Consider the following 20,964-nt stretch of genomic DNA (forward strand, 5'->3'; position numbering starts at 1 on the left):
TAATGCTGGCTTGGTAAATGATTTGGAAATTTTCCCTTCTCTTTAGTTTGTTTTTTTTTTAAACAGTTTGAGAAAGATTGGTGTTAATCTTTAAATGTTTGTGGTGGAATTCACCAGTAAAGCCATCAAGTCCTGGGCTTTTCTTTGTTGGGAGGTTTTTGATTACTGATTTAATGTCCTTACTCATTATTGGTCTGTTCAGATTTTCTATTTTTTCATGATTCAGTTGTGGTAAATTGGATGTTTCTAGGAATCTATCCATTTCTTCTAGGTTATCCAAATTGTTGGCATACTGTTGTTCAGAGTAGTCTTTTGTATTTCTATGATATCAGTTGTAATGACTCCTCTTTCATTTCTGATTTTATTTATTTGAATCTTTTCTCTTTTTTTCTTGATTAGTCTAGCTAAAGGTTTGTTAATTTTGTTTTTCTGGTCTCTATTTCATTTATTTATGCTCTGATCTTTGTTATTTCCCTCCTGCTAACTTTGGGCTTAGTTGTTTGTTTGTTTTCTGGTTCCTTGAGGTGTAAAAATAGGTTACTTGAGATTTTTCTTTTTTCTTAATGTAGGCATTTATCACTTTGACTACATCATCCTACTCTTTCCTGACCTGTAAGGTTTCTTCTGAGAAATCCACTGATAGCCTTATGGGGATTCCCTTGTATGTGAAGAATTTTTTTTTTCTTGCTGCTTTTAAAGTTCTTTGTCTCTGATTTTACAGTTTTATTATTATGTAGCTTCAAGAAGATCTTTTTGTGTTAAATCTTTTTGGGGGCCTATGAGCTTCATGAACTTGGATTTCCAAAATCTCTCCCCAGATTTGAGAAGTTCTCAGCCATTATTTCTTCAACTAAGCTTTCTACTACTTTCTCCTTCTCATCTCCTTCTGGGACTTCAGTAATAAGTAGATTTTTTTCTTGATGGTACCCCATAATTCACATAGGTTTTCTTCACTCTTTTTCATTCTTTTTATCTTTCGTTTTCCTCTGAATGGATAGTTGCAAGTGTTCTTTTAATAGATTTTTCTTTTGCTGTATCAAGTCTGCTATAGATGCTTTCTGTATAACTGCATTTTGCATTTCACTCATTGTATCCTTCAGCTCCAGAACTTTTGTTGGGTTCTTTTCATGATTTCTCTCTCTTCATTGACCTTCTCATTTTGTTCATGTATTGTTTTCCTAATTTCATTGAATTGTCTTTCTGTGTTTTATTTTCCTTTTCCCCCCTCTTTTATTAAATTGTGGTAAAATACACATAACGTGAAATGAACCATTTTAACCATTTTCAGGTGTACAGTTAAGTGATATTAAGTACATCCATATTGTTCTGCAGCCATCACCACCATGCATCTCCAGAACTCTTTTATCGTCTGGCAAACTGAAACTCTATACCTATTAAACAATAACTCCTCATTTCTCACTTTCCCTAACCTGTGGCAACCACCTTTCTACTTTCTGTCTCTATGAGTTTACTAAGAACCACATATTAGTGGAATCAAACAGTATTTGTCTTTTTGTAACTGGCTTTTTTTTACCCACCATAATGTTCTCAAGGTTCATCTATATTGTAGGACATGTCAGAATTTCCTCCCTTTTTAAGGCTGAGTAGTATTTCTTTTTTTCTCTCTTCTTTTTTTAAAATTAATTAATTAATTAATTTTTGGCTGCGTTGGGTCTTCATTGCTGTGCATGGGCTTTCTCTAGTTGTGGCAAGCGGGGGCTACTCTTTGTTGCGGTGCCGGCGCGTGGGCTTCTCATTGTGGAGGCTTCTCTTGTTGCTGAGCACGGTCTCTAGGTGTGCGGGCTTCAGTAGTTGTGGCATGTGGGCTCAGTAGCTGTGGCTCGTGGGCTCTAGAGCACAGGCTAAGTAGTTGTGGCGCATGGGCTTAGTTGCTCCACGGCATGTGGGATCTTCCCAGGCCAGGGCTCAAACCCGTGTCCCCTGCATTGGCAAGTGGATTCTTAACCACTGTGCCACCAGGAAAGTCCAATAGTATTTCTTTGTATTTACCCACCACGTTTTGTTTATTTGTTCATTTGTCGTTGGATATATGGGTTGCTTCTGTCTCATGACTGTTGTGAATACTGCTGCTATGAACGTGGATGTCTAAGTATCTCTTTAAGATGTTGTTTTAATTCTTTTTTTTTTTAAAGTAGATCTTTTTTTAAAAAATTTATTTATTTTATTACTATTTTTAAGCTGGTGTTTTTTTTTTTTTTAACTTATTTATTTATTTACTTATTTTTGGCTGTGTTGGGTCTTCGTTTCCATGCAAGGGCTTTCTCGAGTTGCGACGAGTGGGGGCCACTCTTCATCGTGGTGCGCGGGCCTCTCACCGTTGCGGCCTCTCTTGTTGCGGAGCACAAGCACCAGACGCACAGGCTCAGTAGTTGTGGCTCACAGGCCTAGTTGCTCCACGGCATGTGGGATCTTCCCAGACCAGGGCTCGCACCCGTGTCCCCTGCATTGGCAGGCAGATTCTCAACCACTGTGCCACCACGGAAGCCCAAGATGTTGTTTTAACTCTTTTGTACATGTGCCCAGAAGTGAAATTGCTGGATCATAAAGTAACTCTTTAATTTTTTGAGGAAGCTCTATACTGTTTTCCATAGCAGTTACAGCATTTACAATGTCACTAACAGTGTACAAGTGTTCCAATTTCTCTGCATCCTCACCAACACTTTATATTTTCTTTCTTTCTTTCTTTTTTTGATATTAGCCATCCTGATTGATATGAGGTAGTATCTCCCTGTAGTTTCGCTTTGCATTTCTCTGATGATTAATGATTTTGAGCATTTTTTCATATGCTTATTGGCCATTTGTATGTCATATTTAAAGAAGTGTCTATTGAAGTCCCTTGCCCATTTTTCAATTAACTTACTTGATTTTCTGTTGTTGAACTGTAGAAGTTCTTTATATATTATGGATATTAACTGCTTATTAGATACATTATTTGTAAATATCTTCTCCCATTCTGTAGATTGCCTTTGTACTCTGTTAATTGTCTCCTTTGATGCACAGTTTTTAAGTTTGATGTAGTCACATTTGTCTATTTTTGCTTTTTTTTTTCCTGTTCTTTTAGTGCCAGAAATTATTGCCTAGTTCAGTGTCATGAAGATTTCTCCATGTTTTTTCTAAGAGTTTTATAGTTTTAAGTCCTATGTTTAGAGCTTTAATCCATTTTGAGTTAATTTTTTGTGTATGATGTGAGATAAGGGTCCAACTTCATTGTTTTGGATGTGGATATCCATTTTTCCCAGCATCATTCGTTGAAGAAAATGTCCTTCTCCATTGAGTGGTCCTGGCACCCTTGTCTAAGATCATTTGATTATATATTCAAGGGTTTATTTCTAGGCTCTCTATATTTTTCCATTGGTTTATATGTCTGATTATGCCAGCACCATACCATTTTGATTACTGTACCTTTGTAATGTTTTGAAATCAAGAAGTGTGAGTCCTCCAGTTTTGTTCTTCTTTTTCAAAAGTATTTTGGCTATTTGTGGTCCCTTGAGATTCCATATGAATTTTTGGATGAATTTTTCTAGTTCTGCAACAAAAAATGCCATTGGGATTTTGATGGGGATTGGACTAAATGATCTTCAAGGTTCCTTGAGATATTAAAATAATTTAAATATAGTAATATGTGTATCACTGAAGTAGAAGTTTAGCTTTGGGACTATTATTTGATGTTTTACCTCCAGAAGAGGAAAATACACAATTATTCTGCACCTACCACATGCCAGATGTTATTGCAGCAATCCTGGGAGAGACACCTTAGTGTTCTTGTTAGGTTGACTTATCCTGTTCTGCATGGAAAAGCCAGGATTCCAGCAGGGATGTGAGCCCACGTCTGTGTCCTTACAAAGCCTGTGCTTTCCTCACACTATCCTATCCAGCTTCCTCCTCCTCCATCTCCCGGCAGCTTCCTAAGAGTAGACAGAGTTTGTACCCATAACTGATGGATGTTTATCTTTTCATTGGCACCACAGCATTTGTGGGGGTACCACCTCCTATTGTGTTGAGGGGGTTGTCACACAATTTTTAAAAAATTAATTATTTATTTGGCTGTGTTGGGTCTTCATTGCTGCATGCAGGCTTTCTCTAGTTGCAGCGAGCAGGGGCTACTCTTTGTTGCGGTGCATGGGCTCTAGGCACGTGGGGGTCAGTAGTTGTGGCATGCGGGCTTCAGTAGTTGTGGCTTGTGGGCTCTAGAGCGTAGGCTCAGTAATTGTGGCACACAGCCTTAGTTGCTCCGCGGCATGTGGGATCTTCCCAGACCAGGGCTAGAACCTGTGTCGCCTGCATTGGCAGGTGGATTCTTAACCACTGTGCCACCAGGGAAGCCCTGTCACAGAATTTTAAATGAGCTGCTGTATATTTTAATATTTACAGTGTTGAGTGGATGAACATACCTAAGGGAATCATGATGTTTGAGTTTAATTTTATTTTTTAATTGAATAAAGTCCCACCTGGTACTTCTTTCTTATTCCTTTGTACATGATCAATTTTTTTCTTCCAGTTTTATTGAGGTATAATTGACATATAGCACTGTGTAAATTTAAGGTGTACAGCATAATGATTTGACTTGCATACATCATAAAATGATGACCACAGTAAGTTTAGTGAACATTCATCATCTCATGTAGATAGTACATTAATGAAATAGAAAACAATGTTTTTTCACTGTTGTGAGAACTCTTAGGATTTACTCTCAACAATTTTCATATATAACATACAGCAGTGTTGATTATAGTTATACATAGTTGTACATTACACCCCTACTACTTACTTATCTAATTTTTTATTGAGGTATAGTTGATTTATGATATTATATTAGTTTCAGATGTACAACATAGTGATTCAAAATTTTTATAGATTATACTCCATTTATAGTTATTATCAGATATTGACTATATTCCCTGTGCTGTACAACATATCTTTGTAGCTTATTTATTTTATACATAGTAGTTTGCACCTCTTAAATCCCTACCCCTATCTTGCCCCTCCCCTCTTCTTTCTCCCCCTGGTAAGCACTAGTTTGTTCTCTATGAATCTGTTTCTTTTTTGTTATATTCACTCATTTGTTTTACTTTTTAGATTCCACATATAATTGATAATATATAGTATCTGTCTCTCTCTATCTGACTTATTTCACTAAGCATAATAACCTCCAGGTCTATCTATGTTGTTGCCAATGGAAAAATTTTATTCCTTTTTATGGCTGAGTAGTAGCCCTGTGTGTGTGTGTGTGTGTGTGTGTGTGTATCTCACATCTTCTTTATCCATTCATCTGTTTATGGATACTTAGGTTGCTTCCATATCTTGGCTATTTTAAATAAAGCTGCTATGAACATTGAGTGCATGTATCTTTTCATTGGTGCTTTCATTTTCTTTGGCTATATACCCGGGAGTGGAATTGTTGGATAATATGATAGTTCTATTTTTAGTTGAGGAACCTCCATACTGTTTCCCACAGTGGCTGCACCAATTTACATTCCCACCAACAGTGTACAAGCGTTTCCTTTTCTCCACATCCTTGCCAACGTTTGTTATTTGTGGTCTTTTTGGTGATAACCATACTGATAGCTGTGAGGTGATATTTCATGGTGGTTTTGATTTGCATTTCTCTAGTGATTAGCCATGTTGAGCATCTATTCATGTGCCTGATGGCCATCTGTGTGTCTTCTTTGGAAAAATGTCTATTCAGGCCTTCTGCCCATTTTTAAATCAGGTTGTTTGGTTTGTTTGTTTGTTTGTTTTTTAATTTATTTATTTATGGCTGTGTTGGGTCTTCGTTTCTGTGCGAGGGCTTTCTCCAGTTGTGGCAAGCGGGGGCCACTCTTCATCGCGGTGCGTGGGCCTCTCACTACCGCAGCCTCTCTCGTTGCGGAGCACAGGCTCCAGACGCGTAGGCTCAGTAGTTGTGGCTCACGGGCCCAGTTGCTCCGCGGCATGTGGGATCTTCCCAGACCAGGGCTCGAACCCGTGTCCCCTGCATTGGCAGGCAGATTCTCAACCACTGCGCCACCAGGGAAGCCCCAAAAATATATATTTTTTAAGTACAGAATGTTATAAGTAAAATGTCTTCTCCCTCTTCCCCCAAGTCCCCATTCTCATTTCATAGAAGTAACCGTTATAAATAAACATTCCTGGATAATTTTTTTCAGAAATTGTGCATATCTAAGCAGAAATATTAGATCTATTGGTTGCTTTAAAATTATATGAATGAGATCATATTGTACGTATTGTCCTGCCACTAGTGTTCACATAGATCCATTTTATTCTTTTAAATGACTTCATAGTTGCATCAGTTACAAACCTTTATGCTTTGAGTAATAGAAGCAGGGAATGCACTGGAGGGATGTAGGACAAAAGTTTGAGAATGGTCAGGACCAAGGCGGGCCTAGAGGACCATGAAGTAGTAGACTTAGTGAGCCTCTCTTAGCTAAAGTAGCCAGGCCAGTATGTTGCCATCACTGCCTTAGGACACTGTCAGGAAAAAATTCCAACTGTCCCTTTATCTTTGTGTCACTTGCTTAAGATTCAAGTGAAGGAGTACCTCCAAATAGGAGGAGGCAGTTGCATGAGGGACAGCTTTTAAAAAATGATGAATTTCCATCACAGTGGTACTCTGCTATATAAATATGTCATAATTTATTTAACTTACTTCCTCTTGGTGAATATTCAAGTCGTCATATTCAGTTTTTCATTGGCAAAAACTGTTGCAAAGAACATTTTATGTGTATCTTTGTGAGTTTTTGTAAGTAGATCTGTGGAATCAATTACTAGTAGAAGACTGTGCTGTGACAAGGGTATGTACACTTTAAATTTTGTTGAATATTTCCAGTTTCATCCTTAGAAGTTTTCACTAGTTTACACTCTAATCTACAGAGTGAGCTGGCTTTCTTTTAACTTACAAGATAGAGAGTTACTTATAAGCAGATATTCCATGAAAGCCACAAAGTGTCAAACCAGGTGGAAAAGCAAGTTCAAATGGCTGGAGTATAGAATTTCAGCATTTACCAAGGAATAAGTGTATTAAGACATTTTGATTAGCTAATTATATTTTTCCATTAAAACGCTAACATGTCATCAACACCCATGATATTCCTGTAGATATTCTATGAAATTCTGAAAGGTAAATCAGCTTCCTTTTTCTTTTCTCCTTTCGATGTATACGTTTTCCTCAATATTGGATCCTTTCATCACTCTACTTCTTATCTTTTCAAAAATTCATTGTATTTAGTTATTTGAATAGACAATACTATTTTAAGGTGCAAAATTCACAAGTTACTCAAAGATAAATGGTTGGAATTCTACTTCCAGTCGTGGCAGTCTAGGTCATTTGGATCAGCCCTGCTGATGAATTTAGAAAGCTGGACAAAATATAAAGACATTTTCTTGAAAGCTTCAAAAAGTTTACATGATATTGAAGGATTACCATACCAGCATCTGGAAGAATGTAAAAATTAAGACAGGTAAACCTAGCTACCAAAATCATTTTTGCCCTGAAGGCATTTGCTTATCCTGAGAAAGCATCTGTGAGGTTAAGCTGTGCTTTTGGTAGCCTCATCCATGAGGGCAGAATTCATAGCTTATTGACTGTCAGAGACACAAATAAACTACCCCTCCAGTTTGAATGGAACCCCTAAGGACAAAAGGGGGATCTTGAACTAAATCAGCCCTCACATAGTCTTGCAACCAAGCTTTCAGGTCCAGGGAAGCTTTATCTTGATTGTCCTAAGCTAATAGCAACTGACAGAAGCAAGTGAAAATCCTCTCTAGAAGAAGATGTTATCATCCTGAGTATCAGAATCATCCTCTCAATAATTTTTTAATATAATGAGCAGCACATAAGAAGAAAACAGATTCATAAGGAAACAGGACACCCTTGAAAAGAACTAGAACATGAAAACCCCAAAAATATCCTCAGAGACTTCCTGGTGGAGCAGTGGTTAAGAATTTGCCTTCCAATTCTTCCCTGGTCTGGGAAGATCCCACATGCTGCAGAGCAACTAAGCCCATGTGCCACAACTGCTGAGCCCACGTGCTGAAACTACTGAAGCCCACGTGCCTAGAGCCCATGCTCCGCAACAAGAGAAGCCCGTGCACTGCAGTGAAGAGTAGCCCCCACTTGCAACTAGAGAAAGCCCGTGCACAGCAACGAAGACCCAACGCAGCCAAAAATAAATAAATTTTTTTAAAAAAGTATATAGCCTTAAATGCATGTATTATGAAAGAAGAAAGGCTAAAAACTGCGCAAACATTTATATAAAGAAGTCAGAAAAAGCCCAGCAAAACAAAATAAAGGGAAAGAAAGAATGAGAAGAAGAGAAATGAATGAAGTATAAAGCAAATGTATAATACAGAATACCAGTGAAGGCAAGGCTTGGTTCTTGGAAAAGATTAATGAAAATGACATACTGTAGTGAGGTTGATCAAGAAAAGGAAGGAGGTACTTCCCCGGTGGTCCAGTGGGTAAGACTCCGTGCTCCCAATGCAGGGTGCCTGGGTTCGATCCCTGGTCAGGGAACTAGATCCCACATGCATGCCGCAACTAAGAGTTAGCATGCTGCAACTAAGAGCCTGCATGCCACAACTAAGAAGTCCACATGCTGCAACTAAGAAGTCCACGTGTTGCAACTAAGAAGCCTGCATGCTGCAACTAAAGAGCCCGCACGCCGCAACAAAGATCCCGTGTGCCGCAACTAAGACCCAGTGCAGGCTAATGAATGAATGAATGAAAAATAAAAAGTTAAAAAAAAAGAAGAAAAAAGAAAAGGAAGGAAAGGTACAGATAACCACTGTCAAGAGTGAAAAGGGGGATCTTATAGTTATTAACAAGATAATAAGATATAATGAACAACTTTATGCCCAAAATTTTAGAAATTTAGGTGAATGGATACATTTATTAATAATATAACTATTATTAAGTCAGCAATTAAAAACCTTCCCACAAGGAAAACTCCAGCCCTATATGCCTTCACTAGGAAGTTATATCAAACATTTAAGAGAGAAAGAATATTATACAAACTTTTCCTGAGAATAGAAAAAAGGGTTAGCAAAACAAAGAAACCTGACAATAACATTATAAGAAAAGAAAATTCACAGCCCCTTTTACTTATGGATATGAAAAATCCTAAACTAAATATTAGCAAATCAAGTCCAATATTTCACTTACTATAGTGGTGTAAGAAACTAACCAAAATGCTGTGGCTTAAAACAGCCATTTTATTATTATAGGGATTCTGTGAGTCAGGAATTTGGACAGGGCAAAATGGTGACAGCTTGTCTCTGCTGCACATTTTCTGGGCCCCCTGATTGGAAGACTCAAAGAAAATGTTGGAATCATCTGGAGGCATTTTCATTTGCATGTCCTACAGTTGATGCTTGCTATTGTAAAGACCCTCAGCTGGCTGTTGTGTAGAACTTCAGCTCATCTCAACTGGAACGCCTGCATATGATCTCTCCTTGTGGTCTGTCTGAATGGACTAGTTCAAGCTTCCTCACAGCATGGCAGCTGGGTTTCAAGTGCAGAGTCCTAAGAGCAAATTGGAAGTGCTCAGCATTTTTATAATCTAGTCTTGAAATTCACATACCACCATATCCATAGTACTCTCTTGGTTGAGACAAAGGTCCATCCAGATTCCAGGGAAAGGATCATAGACCCCACCACTCAATGGGAGGAGTGTCAAGGTCACATTGTAAGAAAAACATGTGGTGCCGCGGAGCAACTAAGCCCATGCGCCACAACTACTGAGCCGGTGCTGTAGACCCGCAAGCCACAACTGCTGAAGCCTGCACATTCTGTGGTCCCGCGTGCTGCAACTACTGAAGCCTGCGTGCCTAGAGCCCATGCTCCACAACAAGAGAAGCCACTGCAATGAGAAGTCCGTGCACCACAAAGAAGAGTAGCCCCCGCTCGCCACAACTAGAGAAAGCCCGCGCTCAGCAGCAAAGACCCAAGGCAGCCAAAAAAAAAAAGAAAAACGAAAAGCATGTGGGATGGGGTAATATCGTTGAGGCTATCTTTGGAAAATACAATTTGCTCTAACAGTATATGAAAAGGATAATACATCATGACCAAGTTGGGTTTATACCAGAAATGCAAGATTGGTTTAATACCAAAGACTCAATTAGGATAGTTTGCTAACAGATTAAAAGGGAAAAATCATGATTGTATGATAAAATTCAACATCCGTTCCTGATTAAAACAACAACAACTTTTAGCCACCTAGGAATAGAAGGGAGCTTTCTTAATCTGGTAAAGAAGTAACTATAAAACATGTACAGCAAACATAATACTTAATGGTAAATTTTCACTTTCAGGAAATTTCCACTTTGAGGTCAGGAACCAGAGTTGCCCATTTTCATCTTGTCTATTCAACATTTGTTGGAAGTTCTAGTAATTGGAATGAGACAGGAAAAATGAAATGTTTAAGTATTGGAAAGAAAGAATAACTTATTGTTTATAGATGACACTGTTTATATAGAAATTACAAAAAATTCTATATATACATTATTAAAGTTAATAAAAGTTTTGCAAGTTTGCTGAATACTAAATCAATATGCAAAATCAATTATATTTCTATATACCAGCTACAAATAGAAAATTAAATTTTAAAAGATAACCTCTAAATGGACTTGAGGATACAGGGAAGGGGAAGGGTAAGCTGGGAGGAAGTGAGAGAGTAACATTGACATATATACACTACCAAATGTAAAATAGATAGCTAGTGGGAAGCAGCTGCATAGCACAGGGATATCAGCTCAGTGCTTTGCAACCACCTAGAGGGGTGGGATAAGGAGGGTGGGAGGGAGACGCAAGAGGGAATGGATATGGGGATATACGTATGCACATAGCTGATTCACTTTGTTATATGGCAGAAACTAACACAACATTGTAAAGCAATTATACTCCAATAAAGATGTTAAAAATAAAAAAGATAATCTCTGTCACAACATCAAAAATAGCAGGTCCCTATGGAGAAAATCATAAAACTATTGAGAGACATTAAAAAACCCAAATAAAAGTTGAGATAGATCATGTTGCAAATATTAGAATACTCACTACTGTAAAGATATCAGTTCTTTACAAGACATGGGGGCGCTATTCTAGAACAGAAGAGATTCAAGAAATAATAAGTTTCAAAGTGTGGTTCTTGATTGGATCGTGTATCTCTAAGAGAAAAAAGAAAAATCTTCATTTCATTCTTACTTTTTAGCTAGCCTGGGGAAACCTACCACTGTTTCCAGTTTCTCATGTATTTTTCTAGAGATATTTGATGCATATAAAAGTAAATATGGCTTCCCTGGTAGCGCAGTGGTTGGGAATCTGCCTGCCAATGCAGGGAACACGGGTTCGAGCCCTGGTGGGGGAGGATCCCACATGCCGCGGAGCAACTAAGCCCGTGCGCCACAACTGCTGAGCCTGTGCTCTAGAGCCTGCGAGCCACAACTACTGAGACCACGTGTCACAACTACTGAAGCCAGCGTGCCTAGAGCCTGTGCTCCGCAACAAGAGAAGCCACCGCAATGAGAAGCCCGCGCACTGCAATGAAGAGCCGCAACTAGAACAAAGACCCAACACAGCCAAAAATAAATAAAAAATTAAAAAAAAAAAAAAAAAAAAAGTAAATATGTATATTTTTTTCTTTCCTTAACTACAACTTCAGTAGTATACTGTTAATATTGTTCCACATCAGGCTTTTAAAAACATACATATTTTGGAAATATTTTTGTACCACTAAATAACTATCATTGTCTTTCTAAATTGTTATGGTTGCATAGGCTTCTTTTGCTTGAAAGTACCTTACTTTATTTAACCTATCCTTTATTGATGGGTATTTAGATTATTTCTAATCTTTTGCTGCAATGAATACATATTTCACACTTGTGAAAGTATGCTTTTGTGATAAATCCCTAAAAGTGATTTGCCAAGGCAGATGTGTGATTTTTTTTTTAAATTTTATTTATTTATTTATTTTTGGCTGCGTTGGGTCTTCGTTTCTGTGCGAGGGCTTTCTCTAGTTGCGGCGAGCGGGGGCCACTCTTCATCGCGGTGCGCGGGCCTCTCACTATCGCGGCCTCTCTTGTTGCGGAGCACAGGCTCCAGACGCGGAGGCTCAGTAATTCTGGCTCACGGGCCTAGTTGCTCTGCGGCATGTGGGATCTTCCCAGACCAGGGCTCAAACCCGTGTCCCCTGCATTGGCAGGCAGATTCTCAACCACTGCGCCACCAGGGAAGCCCAGATGTGTGAATTTTTTATATTGATTTCCTAAATGATGCTACACCAATGTATGACTGCATCAGCAATGGATGAGAATTCCTGTTTTCTAACACCAGTGTGTTGTCAGACTTTCTGATATTCTCCAATGGTAAGTGAAAAATAGAATAAGGTTGAGTTCTTTTCATATATTCAGAGCCATATGTATTTCCTTTACTGTAAATTCCCTGTTCATATTCTGAGCATATTTTCCCCTTGGGTCGTTGGTCTTTGTCCTTTCAATTCCTAGAAACTCTTTACAGGGTAAAGAGGCTATTCATGACATGAAATACAGTTTTTCCTGGTTTGACATTTGATTTTTACTTTGCTGATCATGATTTTTGCCATGCAGAATATTTTTATTTATATTCATAGTCACATTTATCAGTATTTTCTTTAATGACTTCTGGGTTTTATATCATACTTAGAAAGACCTCCCCCATTGTGAGGTTATAAAATGCTGTGCTGTGTATTTTTCTAGTACTTATATGGTTTGATATTTTGGCATTTAAATCTGTAGATCCACCAGGAGCTATTTTTGGTGTGAGGTATAAGACTCTACTTATGAACCTCACCTTTCTCAGACAGATGGAGAGATTAATTTTGACTGTGGGGTAGACTTGTAAAAAGAATCGTGATCATATTTTAGGGGATGGAATTCCTGTCACTCAAAGGAATTGGAATGAGCTGAGCATCTGAAGTCAAAGCTCCCTCTTCCCCATAGCAGGTAGGAAAAAAAGTCAGTTTTAAAATGAGTCCTTTTTCAATATTTCTGTTCATTTCCCTAAACTTCCTATTATCGCAGTACCATAGGTCTCATGACGTGTTGTGATTTTGATCTCATTTTTGTTCCATTTTGAAGTAACTGTTTTCTGATGTTATGAAAGGACGCAGCTTGATTTCATTTACAAGCAGTCTCTAAATTGTGATGTAGCATGAGTTACAGTGAATTCTAGCCATTATTTTTATGATCATCAGTTTCAGAGGGCTCTCTTTTCTGATTTTGTTTGCCTGATCCGAAGTCCATCTCATCCAGTGATCTTTCCTTAACTTTCTGTTTCCATTTATTACGTTATAAGACATGTTGTGAGCACAGGAGGGAACACATCTTCCTGATCATAATTTCACATTTCTGTCATTGTTCTGGATACAAATGTCCAAACCTTTCAACTGTATAGCACGGGGAACTATATTCAATATCCTGGGATAAACCATAATGTAAAAGAATATAAAAAAGAATGTATATATGTATATAACTGAGTCACTTTGCTGTATAGGAGAAATTTATACAACATTGTAAATCAACGATACTTTAAAAAAAAATGTTCAAACCTTTGAAACTCAGTTCAAACTTACCAATGGAAATAAAGAGAATTAGCAATCATTTTCCTTCATTAGGATTTGTGGTCCCTAATACGAATACTACTGTGCTACTTGGTCTTGAATGAATGACCTAGGCACTAAAGAAAATATATTAAAACATCATTTTAAAATTGCTTATCTCACCACTCTAACTAAAGCAGTAGTTTTCATGTGTTTGTGTTTTTTCTGATCTGTCTATTCATCTATACTAATTTATTAGGTGTCTTCTGTTTGCCAGGCATCGTGCTGGGTGCTGGGGCTACAGTGTTGAGTAAAACACATTCTCCATCTACTAAGGGAGACAGAAATATAACAAATAATCATAATGTACTATGCTGGGAACTCCAGTAGAGGTGCTTATTGGGGGCATGTATTGGTCAGGATTCTTAGTGGCAAACCACAAAATCTACTGTAGCTGTTTTAAGCAGAAGTAGTTTACAGTCTCCAGGAAGTTGATAGATCTGGGCTTAAATGTTACACAGATGGAAATAAAGCAGTCAGGGACAGTGTTTCCATAGAAATGCCCAGCCACACTAACGAGGACTGTTTTAGAGAAAACACTATTGCTGCCTTGACTCACTTCTTCAGCAGAAATGGCATTAGATGCTGGACATCAGAAACTCTGCCCCAGAACAGCCCTATAACCTGAGTTCATAATTTTCTTTAAGGTCTTCAGTGCAGTTAGATGCACTTAGCCCAGTTCATGACTTTTATATTCCTCATGCCTTTCATTGGTGTACAGCAGTGACGACTGAGTTTGAAATAGCTGTTTTCAGTATGGACTTCACTTGAGATGACCGTAGGTGATGACTTTTAAAACTCTTTCAACATTGCATGCCATTGACTACCAGTATCCTGTCCTCTAATGAGAAATCGGCAAACTCTAGCCTGCAGGTCAAATCTGGCCTGCCATTTGTTTTGGTAAATAAAGCCTTATCGTAATACAGCCACGCTCATTTGTTTACACATTCTCAGTGGCTGCTTTTGCACTACGGAGATTTGAGTAGTTGCAACAGGAGTTACTTGCTGTGCAAGTTCTTTAAGATTATTGGTTACTTGTTCAGGGAGATACTGTCTGTGCAAGAGGGTCCTAAGAGACTGAGACAGGCAGTCAGTGCTGCAACATTCATTCTGGGCCTCTTGGAGCTCCCTAAGTAGAGTATGATGTCCTCAACATGGTTCCCTTGGGACATCAGCCCCTTCGGCCAGAAACCTCACCTGGCGTGCCAGCGTTGCTTAGTGCGTTCAGTGTTGCGAGCCTGTCTTGATTGCTAGAGTCCAAAGGAACTATTCGCTCTATTTCTGTAATTGAAATGTGTTTTATTTTATTTTATATTTGCCTTTTGCTCTGTTAAGTGTCCCTTTTAGCTCTCAGCTTCAGATAAAAGTGTCTTCAGTTCATAGAGGATTCTATTGTTAGAAGTCCAGGAAACATATGGATAATCTTGGGATATGGCCAGAAACTAATGGATGCTGAAGAGTCCATAGAAGATCCGTCTTTCCTATCACTTAAGTCAATTAAATCAGAATCATTCTTGCTGATATTTGTAAACATGGAGTTAGTAGTTGGTGCATAAGAATTGTAGGGACCGTGGACTTTGTTCTTCTCTTCTTTGACCACATGTAACATATTCAGTCCACACTGAAGTCTTCTGGTTTTATTCCCCATCTTACAAGGCAGTAGCCTGGTTCTCCTATCATGGGGTCCATGGGATGGAGAAGTCTCAGTGTCATTGTCCCATCTAATTTTCTCAAATTCAAACTGACTGTTAATGGGCTTTTGGGTCAGCTTCCTCTAGTTTCTCACAGAAGCAGCCTGTCTGCTTTTGTTCCCTTTCTAATTTGTTGCCTTTAAATTTATCTTCAAGTGTATCATCTTTCTTTTTGTTTTCCTTATGGGACTTTAAAAAACTTCAACCTAAGTATCTACAGAGTCTTCTTATCTCTCGGCCAACAGCCTTTGTCCTCCCCAAGGATGAGAGGGGGATCCCTTTGATCTTTTGCAAGTCTGCTCTCTTTTAAAGACTGCACTGCTTCAGGCCTGGAATTTTTTCCTGGCTAAGAATTGTTATCTGTGGACACAATAGCCTCTTTGCAGCTCTTAAATAAACAGTCTCTGTTTGTTATAAATCATGGCAGTGGTGCACATTAGTTTGAAGTTACCTTTAGTTCTAAGGACTGATAGCCTTGTCCTTGATCTAATCTTTCATTGTACTAAAATCTACTGGATGTCTGAGCATCATCGAGCTGCCAGGAGCAATACGGTCAGTCGTGGGAAATGGGAAGAAAGCTCCGGGGTCCTTTCTCTGTGGTTGTCTCATCAAAGCTTTCGAATCAGGGCTCTGCCTAAGGATCTCAGAGGCCACTCAGGGCACTTCCATCTTACAGGTCCTGCCTCATACTCTGCCATCTGTCTCACTTTTCTAAAAATCCTCCTTTTTCTTCACCTATTTTATTTTCCTTTCCCAGGACCCGCTTCCCTCCAGTCTTTCTCCTTTTCCTTTCTCTATCCTTAGCGCGTCATGATCATTCCTGTCATCAAGTGACCTGGGTCATGGCTGAGGAACCTGGAAGGAGCTTGGAGACTTTCCCCCCACCTTCTGGTACAGCTTCAGTGCTCCTCTCCCTACTCCTTCTACAGGTCTTGGTCTGGCTTGTGTTTCTTGTGCATCTTCCACACGTGGAAGTGACCCCAGTGCCTGCCCCCTGTGCCAGGCCCAGGTTGGCAACTCACCTTCTGGGCCAGGCCAGGGGGGTAGAGGGCAGGAGAAGGGCCCTGACAGAGCGTGCCTCATGTCTCTCTCCATTATTTTTTAGTGGCCAGTGTGTTTGATATTTTGACTGTTTCCATTTTTTCACTGTTAGAAATAACTATAAATATCTCTTTCACTTATAGTCACAGTGTATGCATATTTGTAGCAGTTGATATGTATTGTCTAAGGAACTTAAAAATAACTTTTTACATTTTTTCTTTTTACAGAAATAATACTGTATTTTTATTACAAAAATAATGCATGGCAGAAAAAATTTTAAATGCCAATAAACTGACAGAAGAAAATAAAAATTACCTGCAGTGTTACTAATAGTTTCATCCATTTTTTATGCAAAATACTGTTTTCCCTTTTACAAACATGAGGCCCTACTATATATACACCTTAACATTAAAGTGAGACTTTTTTTCATGTTTTATTAGATATGCTTCTATAGCATCACTTATCACTGCATAGTATTCCATTCTATAGAATATTCTATACAACATTCTATAGATGTACCAAAGTTTATTTAGCTACTCCCTAATTGTGGACTTTTAGGGTTGTTTTCAGTTTTTCACTGTACTAAGCAGTGCTGCAGCGAACAACCTTGAGTCAGGTCTTTGCACACACCCATAATGCCTCCTCAAAGATAAATTCTCTTTTCTTTAAATTTATTTTTTTAAATTATTTTTGGCTGCGTTGGGTCTTCGTTGCTACGCGCGGGCTTTCTTTAGTTGCAGCGAACGGGGGCTACTCTTCATTGCGGTGTGCGGGCTTCTCATTGCAGTGGCTTCTCTTGTTGCAGAGCAGGGGCTCTAGGCGTGTGGGCTTCAGTAGTCGCAGCATACGGGCTCAGCAGTTGTGGCTCGCAGGCTCTAGAACTCAGGCTCAGTAGCTGTGATGCAAGGGCTTAGTTGCTCCGCGGCATGTGGGATCTTCCCAGACCAGGGCTTGAACCCCTGTCCCCTGCATTGGCAAGCAGATTCTTAACCACTGCGCCACCAGGGAAGTCCTTGAAGATAAATTCTTAGAAATGAAATGACCACCAGGTCAAAGGGCATGTACGTTTTTTTTAAATTAGTAAACATTATTTTTTAGACCAGCTTTAGGTTCAAGCAAAATTGAGCAGAAAGTATAGTTTCCATGTCCACCCCCCAACCCCACCCTGTGCATGTACAATTTTAAGGATTTCAGTACGTGTTGTCAAATTACCTTTTAGGAAAGTTTCCATCCTTACCTATTGATACATGTTCCCATAGCTCCACAACACTGGGTATTATCATTAAAAAGAAATCTTTGATAAGGCACATTTAAAGCAAAATACCTATTCCTGTCATCATAAGATTCAATTTTTTTTCTTCTGAAATTTATATTTATGTTATTTATACATTATTTATTATGGTTGGTAATGGCAGAATTCCACCAACCTTCCTTCCTTTGCCAGTTTAACAAAAATATAAAAGTAATACATGTACACAAAAATAAATACCCAGAAGGGACAGAAAGATACAAGGAAAACAGTTTAAAAACCTCCCTCCACACTTACCCAGGCTTTCTCCTGAAAGCCACTTGTTTTTTACTCTAATGGTTTTTAGTAATTGCGGGGTTACCTCTAAAATTCTCAATAAGATATATACACATACATCTGTATTTTTCTTCATTTGTCTTTTTAGACAGCTAACTTTGATAAGTAGCACTGTATTATTAGAATTGCAGATGTCTTTAAGGCCCTGGTGCTTGCTTGTCTCGCTGGATTTATGCTTCTTTGGCCTCAGAAAACTTCCCATGTTCACTTTTAAGCTCAGCCATGCATTTGACATATTTGCTAGGGTGATGGCACCCATCATTTGAGGTGTTTGGGAGGAAGGTTTCAGGATATTTGGTCCATCTTATTGGCTGAAATGTCTAGTGTCCTAATCCACTCATTCTGTATCCTTTAATTTCCTTCTGTGAAAGATGAAGAAATTATCACGCCTCCACATCACTCTACCTCCTGTTCTTCCTTTCACCTCCCTATATTCAGATGAGATAGACACTATTATTTTCTTTGTTTTACAAATGAGATACCAGAATTCAGAGAGGTTAAGTGATTTGCCTGAGGTCACACAGCTAGTAAGTAGGTGAAGGAGCCAGGATTTTCCCTCAAGTCCATCTGATTTCAACACCCATACTTAAAAGGTGCCACAGTAACATATTCTCTCTACTCTCTATCCCTCAAGGCTGCTGCCTCTCCTGACCTTCCTGTTTCTGTCATTACTGTCATTTCCCCTGAGTTTAGGAAAAGGTAGGTAGGTCTGTATTCTGATTTTGGCTGCAGAACTTAAAAACTATAAATGACCGTAGGCAAGTCACTCTGCCCTTCTTTGCCTCCATTTCTTCTTCTATTAAATGGGAATAACCTGTGACAAGATGTTTTGTAGAAAAAATGAGACAGTCTGTGTGAAAGTACCCATGTAATGCAAATATCAGGCATTATTATTATTATTTCAGAGCCCAAGAAATATTTGCTGATCTAACAAAGCAAACCAGCAATGTGGACCTAGGCTTCTCTTAGCATAGGTGACTTTTTCGGAAGAATCTTTGAATTTGTTAATTCCTTTTTCTTAAAGTAACATTGAAAAAAAAAATCCATGGTTACTGTTTATTAAGGAAAAGAGCTCTGATTTGGCAGGCGGGGGGCGGGGGGGCGGTGGTATTTTTATACAGACACAGAGGGAAATCCCAAGTCCACAGAGGAGCCAGCTGGCCATTTAAATGGCCCCAGTGTCCTGGCCCTGTGCTGCTTTCCTCTGCTTGTCCTCAGTATTCATGTCAGTCATTCTCACCTGTTGTTTCATTTGTAATTAGTAAATCCTGGAGCCAAAAAGGAAGTCGAGGGGGCGAGGTTAGTCTGAAACGTACCTACTGTCTGCCTCACCCCACCCTATTGTAGTGGTCTGTTTTCTTGTTTCCTCCCCTCAGTTGACCATAATTCAGTGAGTACAGGGATCGCATTGCATTTATCTTTATACCGTCAGGACCTGGGGTATTAGGTCTCCAACAAATGTTTATAAGTGAATGAATGTTGGCAGTGTTCTTATGCCTTCTGCAAACTGCAAGGTGGCTTTTGATCCCCATTGTCAACAACAAGCAATGTCCATCCACGTTGTTGTGGTTTCCCTAAAACAAGAATTCTTGAACTTGGTCTGTGGACCTGTCGTGGATCCAGAGAGGGCCTTCAGGGGTTCCCAAAAACCCCTTGAAATCGGATTCGTTTGAAGACAGGCATTTTCTGAAGAGCAGAATCTTAGCTTTCATCGCATTCTCAAAGGAGTATGTGACCAAAAATAAGTAGGAAACTGTGGAAAGCTTTTCAACTCTGTGGCATACTCTACCCTACTTATTTTCCTGCACACACACACATATCAATTTGTACATTGATCTCACTTGATAAATAAACCATGTATAACCTGGGTGTGTTAGCACTTTAAGATCTAGATCAGATTAGTGTGACCCCTTGTTTGATGCCCTGTAGAGGTCCAAAGTTTCCCCAAGATGGTGTAGATGCCTTAGGCGTGAAGGTGTGGCTTATGTTCTCCTGGTTATCTCTGCCTCCTCTTTCTGTTTCTCAACCTGTCAGCTCATAACTGAAACTCAGTCCCTTCCTGGATGCCATCAAGAGCAAAGAATACACCCACAAAGAGCATTTGTAAGCGTTACCATCTTTGCTAATGATCTGAGAGTCCCAGAAAGGGGTCACATGGCAGAAAATGCAGACCTCCGCCATCTTCCTGGCTCCTCCTCCTTCTGTTCCTCACAGACTTCCCTTAGAATTCCAGGTCACCTTTCATTACTGTGCAGAGCTACTTGGCAGCCTTCAGCTTTTATTTCTGTTATTTTTTTTGCATGGCTGAACCCAAAAAGATGATCAGCAGCCAAAGGGCCTTCCATTTGAAAGGAGTCTTTCTCTTTAGAAGGCAGGTGTGGTTATAAAGACTTTTTTTCTTTATATATAGATATATATTTCAACATCTTCTCAAATTTCCTGAGGCCATCTTAATCAATTCTGTAGGTCTGTACTCCTATTAAGGATCTCTTTCACGTCACTGTGAATGTAGGCCCTTGCAATGAGACAGGACCTGTAAGCACATTGAAGATCTTGTTCTTACATAGAACAAAAGAGCAGGAACATTTTTATTTTCAAATCTACTAAATTAGTTTCCCTTTCTGTCCCATAAACTGAGTTTCTTCCTCTGTTTAAGTTCCTCCAACTTTATTTTCTCCATCTTCTTCTTTTTTTTTTTTTTAATAAATTTATTTTTTGGCTGCGTTGGGTCTTCATTGCTGCGCACAGGCTTTCTCTAGTTGTGGCGAGTGGGGGCTTCTCATTGCGGTGGCTTCTCTTTTTGCCGAGCACGGGCTCTAGGTGCGCGGGCTCAGTAGTTGTGGCGCACGGGCTTAGTTGCTCCGCGGCATGTGGGATCTTCGTGGACCAGGGCTCGAACCCGTGTCCCCTGCACTGGCAGGCAGATTCCTAACCACTGTGCCACCAGGGAAGTCCCATCTCCATCTTCTTTTAAGAGGATAGTAATGTATTTATTTTT

General features: G+C 39.2%; 1 protein-coding gene across 4 annotated transcripts in view; it reads left to right on the forward strand.

Moving 5' to 3' along the window:
* The window catches only part of PKIG (cAMP-dependent protein kinase inhibitor gamma), a 101,052-nt gene that overhangs the window by 29,974 nt on the left and 50,114 nt on the right, over positions 1 to 20,964 (forward strand). Inside the window, exon 1 of one of the 4 annotated variants that reach the window (XM_057528894.1) lies at positions 12,975 to 12,993. The exons of the other annotated variants lie outside the window; for them this stretch is intronic. The gene's annotated coding sequence lies outside the window, so the exon portion shown is untranslated. Of the gene's footprint in view, positions 1 to 12,974; positions 12,994 to 20,964 lie in introns of those variants that run through there. 4 annotated transcript variants of the gene reach the window in all.

Source organism: Balaenoptera acutorostrata, chromosome 15 (genome assembly GCF_949987535.1).
Source record: "Balaenoptera acutorostrata chromosome 15, mBalAcu1.1, whole genome shotgun sequence".
Lineage (NCBI taxonomy): Eukaryota > Metazoa > Chordata > Mammalia > Artiodactyla > Balaenopteridae > Balaenoptera > Balaenoptera acutorostrata.